General features: G+C 38.3%; 1 long non-coding RNA gene across 1 annotated transcript; it reads left to right on the forward strand.

Annotated features, from left to right (window-relative positions):
- Positions 1-3,398: 3,398 nt before the first annotated feature.
- LOC138042411 (uncharacterized) lies at positions 3,399-8,094 on the forward strand. Its single transcript, XR_011130992.1, has 2 exons — positions 3,399-4,097; positions 6,569-8,094. It is a non-coding gene; the product is annotated as an uncharacterized lncRNA (long non-coding RNA).
- Positions 8,095-9,052: the final 958 nt, after the last annotated feature.

Consider the following 9,052-nt stretch of genomic DNA (forward strand, 5'->3'; position numbering starts at 1 on the left):
TAGCCGAGTCGCTAGGTGAAGGTTAAAATGAGCTCTGAGAAGGGCCCAAAACATATTTATGCCCAAGAACATTAGCTGTATCATTAATATTATTATCATCGTCATCATCACCATCATGGTAGAATGCGGTTTATGACGCCAGAAGACAACAAAAACGAAAAATAACGATTGAGGCAAGTGCTTTGGTTTGCCGGTTACTAGCTACGGCCCTCATAAAATTCAAAACAAATTTTGATAATTGATTTTAAATTATGCACACTTAATCCACCACATGTACGCATTGCGGCCTTTTTTTTTTTAAATAGAACCGAGTTTTAAATATGAGCGATTCTGTACCTCGGATGACATTTAAAAGTATTTTTATTGATTGATTATTTTGTTAAATAACTTGACTCAAATGGCTTACTACAGTAGTTTGATTTTCTTATTTTTGCTATTATGTTATTATGCCATCTATATATGAAACTACCAATAAATTGTTGCAGGAGCCCATGGGTCCCTGACTGTTGTTGTTGTTGTTGTTGTTGTTGTTGTTGTTGTAGTGAAAGGTCATGCAGGTGTCTCTAGGGTTACCTTAAGTACACCAGTGTGAACTCCATTAATTAATGACTGTGCCCCCTATTGTTATTGCGCACACGTTCTGCGCATCTCGAGATACTCCGGTTTACTATCGGTGATGCTTACTAATACAGTGATATTTTTACGTGCTTTAAAACTATCCGGAGAAAGTAAATCTTAGTAAGTACTTTTGGTATCCAAAAAGAAACTTGTGGGTAACAGTGCATTTTTCAGAGATAATTAAGCTTCAATTTGAGAAAGAACGCCATACATTGCTTTGTATTTTATAGCTTTTTACAGATATTATTCATCAATAATTATCTTTGACAAATGCGAGATTACCCCGAATTTTCTTTCTGGATTTCAATAACACTTGTTAAGATCTACATTTCCTGCATAATCATAAAACGGGGCAAAAATACTATTGAATTCGTAGGCACCGTCCTTAAAGTAGCAGAAACATCTGAGCTGTGCTATTAGAACAAAAGTTATTATTCTAACTCCGGCACATTAAAAGTCATCTTTTGACCTACATGTATGCGACAGTTTCTCAGACATCCAATCCACAAAGTACAAGCCTTTGAAATGTAAACGTTATCTGATACAAAATACAAAGGATTATATTTGTTTTTGGCATGAGACAAAAGTGTAGTTTGGTGTATGACATTTTTGAGATATATCAAAATTGTCAGGCCAATATATATTGAACTACAAATTTTCCTGGGGTCATTGCATGTGCTATATTTGATTGTAGAAGATTTCATATGTAGCTTTGCATGTCACACACAGTTGACCGCGCTAAGCGGATCAAGTGCCCATCAAGCGATAGGTACAGTCACAGGATCATGGGACACAGCATGATAATTGAAGCCGGGAATTTAAGTCATTTCACTTACATTCGCTCAATAAGCAAATGTAATATTGCTGGTTTTCACTGTCACACCATCATCAAAACCATTCAACAAATTAAGTCAAGAATCAAAGAGACTAAAGAAGATGAATATTCAAACAGTTTCTCAAAGATTCAGGTCTGTGCGATGTTTCGTGCGGGAGATATTCGAAGAAATGTTTTACTCAAATTTATAAGGCTTTGTATGGAGGCACCATGTTTGTGTCCCTCTCAGGGGCAAACAAAAACACATGTCATCCAGTTTTGATATAAAAAGCCTGTAGTCGTCTTCTGAGGGCTCATAAATAGCATCTACATGATGAGACGTTCGTCTTGTTTGATGTGTTTCTCAGACGTGCCGGGATCTGGGCTAAACGAGCCAGCCCTCCTAACCGGGCCAGCCGGCTCATGTAATCGGCCCCGTATACCTACGTGATTTTAATATCGTGTCACGCAAAAGCTTGGAAATTCTACCTTGTTTTATCAAAGGACGAAAAACCCTATCAAACTGAAAATTTGTAAAAGGATAAGTCTTCAGCTGTTCTTATAACTAACTAAACTAAAATCTCAAAAAGATTGATAATTCCTTATTTTGTAATGTTGATGACGTCACGTGAAAACCAAGAATTTGTGACGAGAAAATGTACTGAACTCCTCACTCACTTCGTCACTTCGACACTCATGGAATTTTGCTGCGTTACACAATTTGAGGGTAAAAAGTATACGGCGACTGTCACCATTATCAAATACTTTTACTTTTGACAATGATGGCATTTCGTTGCCGAAACGTCATGTTTTTAATATCCCTACCTATTACGTGTATTCTAAATCTATCGTTACACAATTTGACACGTGTTGTACCAAATGAAATGTTTGTCGCGCGCTCAGATGACTTTTGATAAAACAACCAGTGGGTCTTCGGTCGTCGTTTTTAGGGTCTTTGCTTTCGAGAAATCTGATATTCGGCGCCTTATTATTTGGCGGAGTGGAATACATGCGTGTACTATTACATCATACTTATCTCCAAAGTTTACGGTCAAAAATACAAGACAAACCGATGCTTTTCAGTATTATTGAAATAATATGTTACAGTGTATTATATGTAGTGCCGTTTTGTAATATAGGCAGAATGCTTAGTCGTACTCCGGTAAACGCTGGTAGGAAGCAAAAACTGTTAAGTTTGCGGATTTTATTTTACATAAAAGGCTGTTACAAGATTTTTTTGGCGCGTACCTATACCCTGGCTGCCAGAGGTCGCTCTAGGAGAGAAAACACCTCTGGCATCCAGGGTAGCGTCCCTACGGCTTCAAAGTATAAACAAGAAATCGCAGTTGAGTCTAAATAACACTTAACTGTAAACAGAAAAAAAAGCATACCTCCACTGCTTGAACTTTTTGTGGTTAACTTTGTGTTCAAAGACGGGAACGTTTCACCGCCGAATGTGTCTTTCCGTAATATGCAAGTCGGACGGTTCTGAATTGAAATGTAGGCTTCATTGTCTTGAATCTTGATTGACCATAAGTCCCCTCTTGTATTTGCTTTAGACGATAACTCGTTCGGTTCCCGTTTTCTTTCGTGCAGTCTATAATGCTCTGTAATCTATACGACGCTGCAGTTACTAACAAGTGAAAAGATTAATGTGCGTGCGCGATGATGAAACTCAATAAGGCATTGAGATAAGGTCACGAACGATTATCTGACGGGTCGTATTCACATAAGGCGATCTTGATTTCGTCATTCGTCAGATGTGATCATACACAGACCAAGTTGTGCACTTCTCCCGATCGCTACGGTGTTGGACGTCTCCCACTGTTTTAGCATTTAACACCTCATATCATTTTTATGTTTTTTTTTCTCGATTTCACGCCCAAATTTCAAGCCGCACGCACAACCATTACTACAGTACATGCACGTATCTGTCGATTTGATGAACATGAGGTCACGAGAGCTACCATGTCAAATTCACAATTAGTAGGCCACGACTGTTTAATTTAATCCGCGCAATGTCTGGAGGTCACGCTTAATTTGTATTCTGAATTGCTTCGTCCAAGTAACGACTTTCATCTCTGCGTTGTGCTACGTGTCCCATCCTGTGTATGTATAAATAGGATGTTCTGTTTGCAGTTTTTTGGCCACACATGTACTAAACATGTTTATAATTCTCCTCGTGAACTGAGCTTGTCAACACTGAGCTACACAATTTGTGTGCGTCCGGCTTTACATTGGAGAATCTGCCCATTACGGTCAAGTAAAGTACCCTCGCTCATGACCATTATAAATTTCGAAACAATTATCGAGTTTGGCAATTACTACATAAACCTCAGGAAAGATGGAAGGTGACCAAAAACATCGAAACTGGAGTTTTATCGGGTTTTCAAGTGATGAGTTCAGCGTACGTCTCCATCATCAAAGTCCAGAATCGAAGGAACTCCTTTCAGATGAAAGCCTTGACTCATTCCGGCATCGACGTCAAAGACCCCAACCATTCGTGATCATTGTCCCAGTTATGATGTAGACGGTTCGAGCCCGAACGGCGACCTTTAGATGTAACCTTACTCAGAGATTCTGACGGAGGAGAAAACAGTACGCGTGAATTATTCAGACTGTCGAAGCAATGAACTGAACCAAGAAGAACAACGTAATATGGACGGTAAGCCGTAATTACCTTTACCGATAAATTTAATCTAATCGTGGGGAGCCAATCCAGCCTTCGGGCTAAACGTAACCTTCTTGTCAGTAGTAACAGCGTAATTACGCGGAGACTAAAAAGTACTGAATAGCATCACAAATTAGCACGAGAATGTTTTTTCGCCATTTTTTTCAATGCATTTCCTTTTAAATGTTTCAAAACTTTTAACTGCATAGCTCATAGTTTTCACTGAAAAGGAAAGTTTTCAAGTCCAATCTGAAAACAAACCGTATACTGATATAACTTATTAGTTCACCTCTAAAAAAAACCACGTAATGAGTAAGTTATGATTTAACACTTATGATATGTGCCTGAACATAACATTAGCCGTTTCATTTTCTATTCTCAACGCAAACTGGTAAGCGATGAAAACTAGCCTGAGCGCGTGAGGGGGCGCTGTGCGTTTACACACGCGTGAAGTCTCCCATGCAATACTACGATGATTGCGTAGGTCTTTACCTGGATTGACTTAACTTTAAAAATCCCTACAAAATCAGACTTTGGGGAAATCAAGTTCTTAGCAAATAAGGTGATCCGGCGTTCTTTGAGGTTGCTCGAATCAGTTATTTAATTACCATACCTTTTCACTTTCCAATTATTTACTCATAATAATCATAAGACACGTGCGAACAAATTTTTAAGGGTCAAATTTTTGAGGTCGATCAGGTTTTTCTATCAGTTCTTTCCTGAGTTCACAGTCAGAGAGAATGGCCTTTGACTGTGACATTCCGACACAAAGGAAACAACCTATCATCAACTTAGGTAATTATCGGATTTCAATCAGGGAAAAACAAGACCGAATAGCTACAACACAGGAAACGTTAATAATAATGAGCTTTATTTAACCAGGGAGCATCTTCAGCAATCTGTTCTCCCAGGTGTCCCTGACATAAATAAATATGTATTTAATACAATACTAAAATAAATGTACAATATACACAGTATTGTATTTATACTAGGGAATATTTCTTAAGCTGCGATAGCCGTCACTCTCTTAACACATTTCCGATTGTTTCACCTTGGAAAGTTTAATGGAAAATCGATCGAATGATAAATCTCGTTTGTCAGCAAAATTTGTAACGGTAGTTACCGCTATTCACTTTGAAATCTGCCCTTTGGCATCAATTTAACTTTACGGTGTCCACGGTCACGCACAGTTTTTGCTATTTGCGGTTTTCACTGTCACACCATCATCAAAACCTTTCAACAAATAAAGTCAAGTTCATTTTCTTTTCATTTTCATTTTCTTTTGTCTCTTGAACAGCCTCACAAATATTTAGGTCTCCGCGATGTTTCCTGCGGGAGATATTCGAAGAAATGTTTTACTCAAAGGATTTGTATAGAGACGCGATGTTTTAGTCCCTCCGAGGGGCACCAATATGGCAGCTGGAAGCTAACAAAAACATATGTCATCGAGTTTTGCGATAAAAAGCCTGTAATCGTCTTCTGAAGGCTCATAACATCAACATGAGTACTTATTCTCATACAAGGACTGTTCAGATTGCGAAATCTCAGCGGATAAGTCGCTTTTTATCTTCGTGACAGCATTCTCTGCCGCCATTTTAATATCGTGTCACGCAAAAGCTCAGAATTCAACCTTCCTTTATCACAAGACGAAAAACCCTATCACACCCCAAAAAAATTGAAAAGATAAGTCTTCAGCTGTGTTAATAACTAACTAAACTAAAAGCTCAACAGGATTGATAATTCCTTTTTTTTTATTTTGATGACGTCACGTGAAAACCAACATTTTAAATTGCAAGAAAATGAGTTTAGAGCGGCAGGTTCAAGTATCAAAAAACTACTTGATTTACTAAAAAAAATTCCTCAGGTTTAATTTCTGTTGTAGAGGAAATGCGAATAGCCAAGTGAAAAAGTTGCAACTGCATTTTATCAAAGTAGAGGATCAATCCCGAAAATATCGCCAGAATTTGTGGAATTTGAAGAGTTTCCTTCCATCGACTCTAACTCTCCATTAGGTAGCTGCCCATTTAAGTTTAAACTAAAGAAGTCAAATGCACGTAAAAGACAGCCTCTAGGATTTTGTGAATGTCATCAAATACACTACAATGATTTAGATAAACATTTGAAAGGCAAGCAACACCAGGAATTTGCAAGGAACCCGCAGAACTACGCAGGAATGGATTAATTAAGAAATTTGAAGGAAGGCTTCAAGGAACAGTTAACAATAAACGTTATAAAGTGACTTAAATGTGAAATGCGATTTACAGTTTTTAATTTAATTAAACAGGAGGTTATGCTATAAAGGGGTTTAGTTTAAGGTGTTAGAAACGGAACAAGGAATTTGTTAAGAATCTTAAAGCAAATAAAAATAGAATCAAATTTTTGTTTTGGGCTAGCTAACCAGTGTCGCTTCAGTTGAAAAGAAAAACGGTCTCTTTTTGTTTTGTTTTGTTTTTTTTTTTTCTAAGATCACCACTGGGCCACTCCGTAGGGGAGAGAATACAGCTGTCCAGGAGGTGGAGGACCATACAGCCGACTCAGTGGAAGTAGGTTTTTCTAAAGCCATCAATCTTCTCGACTGGGACAAAATACCTGTCTTTTGGAAGTTCACCGCTATATATGTTGACCATGTTTCAATAGACCACTGGAAAGGAACTTATAAGTCTAGCTGGAAGCCCGACTATTTTAGAACGAATCGAAGAAACGTAGCGTGCAAACAAGCTCTGCCTTTAAGGATGTTATTCAGTTTGCTTTCCAACTTCAGGTTAACATGGGATAAGTACACCCGACCAGAGACCGCAACTTATCTCAAAGACGTCTACAGCAGGATTGATGCAATGATGCTGAAAAAACTCTTTAACAACCTCGATGGCTTTTATAGGGTATAATCTCCCATTGCGGGCGCGACGATGTTGTATGTTGATTAGAAAAAGTATGACGATTTCTAATGAAATTTAAACATTTTTGTCTCCTGATTGCTTGACAGATCGAAAAAGTATATTTTGAAGTTTCAGTATCAATGTGCAACACTCATGTTTACTCACGGCATTGACGTGAAAAAAAAAAAAAAAACGTGTAGCACGCCCAAAGGGCATTAAATTAGAGCTTATCCTGACAAGCAACGCTCAAAGGCGAGGAAAGTAGATTTTGGAAGTGGTTTTTCTTATTCTCATGATGGCCCTTACGCGTTATGCCTTTCCAGTCTTTATTTTGACTACAACCAGACTCATAGTTCGCTTCAGTGATGTTTTACGCACAAAGCGTTTATAGACAGTGTTACTTAAATCAGTAACACAAGATATGTAGGTAATTTGTGCATAATTTTAGGGATACGAATATTGGTAGTTCACTTCGGTCCGGAAATCAGTTTCAAAAGCTGTATGAATATTCGTGGTGGGCAGATATATACGAAGAAAAGTAGAATTTTAGGTCCGAAAATCAGACTCAAAAGTTATCGAAAGGTGTGTTGGGCTGAGATCGTCGGGGAAAAGTAGAATTTTGGTTCCGAAAATCGGACTCAAAAATTAACAACATTCGTGTCGGGCTGAGAACGTAGAATGTTGGCTCCGAAAATCGGAATCAAAAGTTATCAACTTCGTGTCGGGCTGAAAAAGTAAAGTCCAAATATTAAATCAAGGGTGGAATTTTGGATCCGAAAATCGGACTCAAAAGTGCAAATAACAGCGCACGATTTCCTGTTACTGAAGCAATTTACATAACTTCAAATGATATTACTAGGTATTACAAAGCCAAAATTCGATTTCTTAGGCAAAAGGACGAACAGGCTTCTGGTAGCGGAATAAAAAAGCGTTCCGCGGTTTATAGCGCTTTTGTATTGTATTATTTGAATGTTATACAGGGCTCCGAGGGTTTCGTAGCTGTTCTCTATGTTTAAGATGACATTTAGACGCAGTCCGTAAAAAATTATAACCTTTTAGATGTCAAAAAAAGTGTACTTTCCGTTAGAAACATAATAAAGAGGTCAAGTTTTCAACTGTGTGTTCCTCAGTTATTGTAGAATACCCTCTATCGCCAGTATTCTGTCGGAAATGTGCTGGCTAACATGCTTCTTTGTCCTTTTTTTAGCGGAATTTGCTTAATTGGAAAAGGACGATTTAGTTTGGAACGCCTTCTTGGTGGCTTGATTAGATTTCCTCTTGGACGAGAATCACTTACCAAGCGCCTTCTGACAAGCCAACGTCGAGGTAAAGAACCGACAACCTACTCGTGGTCTCGAGCTACATGACGACAAACTAAATTTCGGGTTCTGACTTTTCCGCGACTTGGCCGGATACCCTTTTGAATCTGTTCATATTTCTGAATGTGGAACTATGAGCGCGCGCAAATGTAGTTCGTAGAATTTATCATGGCAACGTGACATCACAATTGCAGTATTCATAGCAGATTGGATGTGAGAGTGAAACGCTGCGGCAAAATGGCTTCAGTAATTCATAAGTTAAAAGGAAAAGGAAATCTAGCTCGGGAGTTTCAGCTTACATTTTCCGTGAATGCGCTAACCTTGGAGTGTCGCAAAAATGCCTGGTAAGCTAAAACAGTAAAGAATTGAAAAACATTTAGCTTTTTCCAAATTGCGCACATCACCTGCTGTTGAAATGAAAATCCCCAAACAGTCGGACTGGTCTCTTTCTCAGTGTGGGTTTGCCCCTTTAAAAACAAGGTTTGAACGCATGTTGAGGGGAAGGGGGGGTTCCATATTTAGATGACATTCTTCTGCTATCATCCTCATATAAGCGCATATTGTGTTTGCTCAAGAGCCACGAGGCTATGAGCCCACCTTTTATTTACAATAGCCCTTTTTACGGTCATTTTTTTTTTCATTTGCATAACAATGTAATCTAATGCGTATGCAAAGCAATTTCGGATTAAAACTACAAAATAGACCAAAATTGCCTCACATACATGCTAGATTATATTGTAATGCAAATGAGAAA

Source organism: Montipora capricornis, chromosome 3 (genome assembly GCF_036669925.1).
Source record: "Montipora capricornis isolate CH-2021 chromosome 3, ASM3666992v2, whole genome shotgun sequence".
Taxonomy (NCBI): Eukaryota; Metazoa; Cnidaria; class Anthozoa; order Scleractinia; family Acroporidae; genus Montipora; species Montipora capricornis.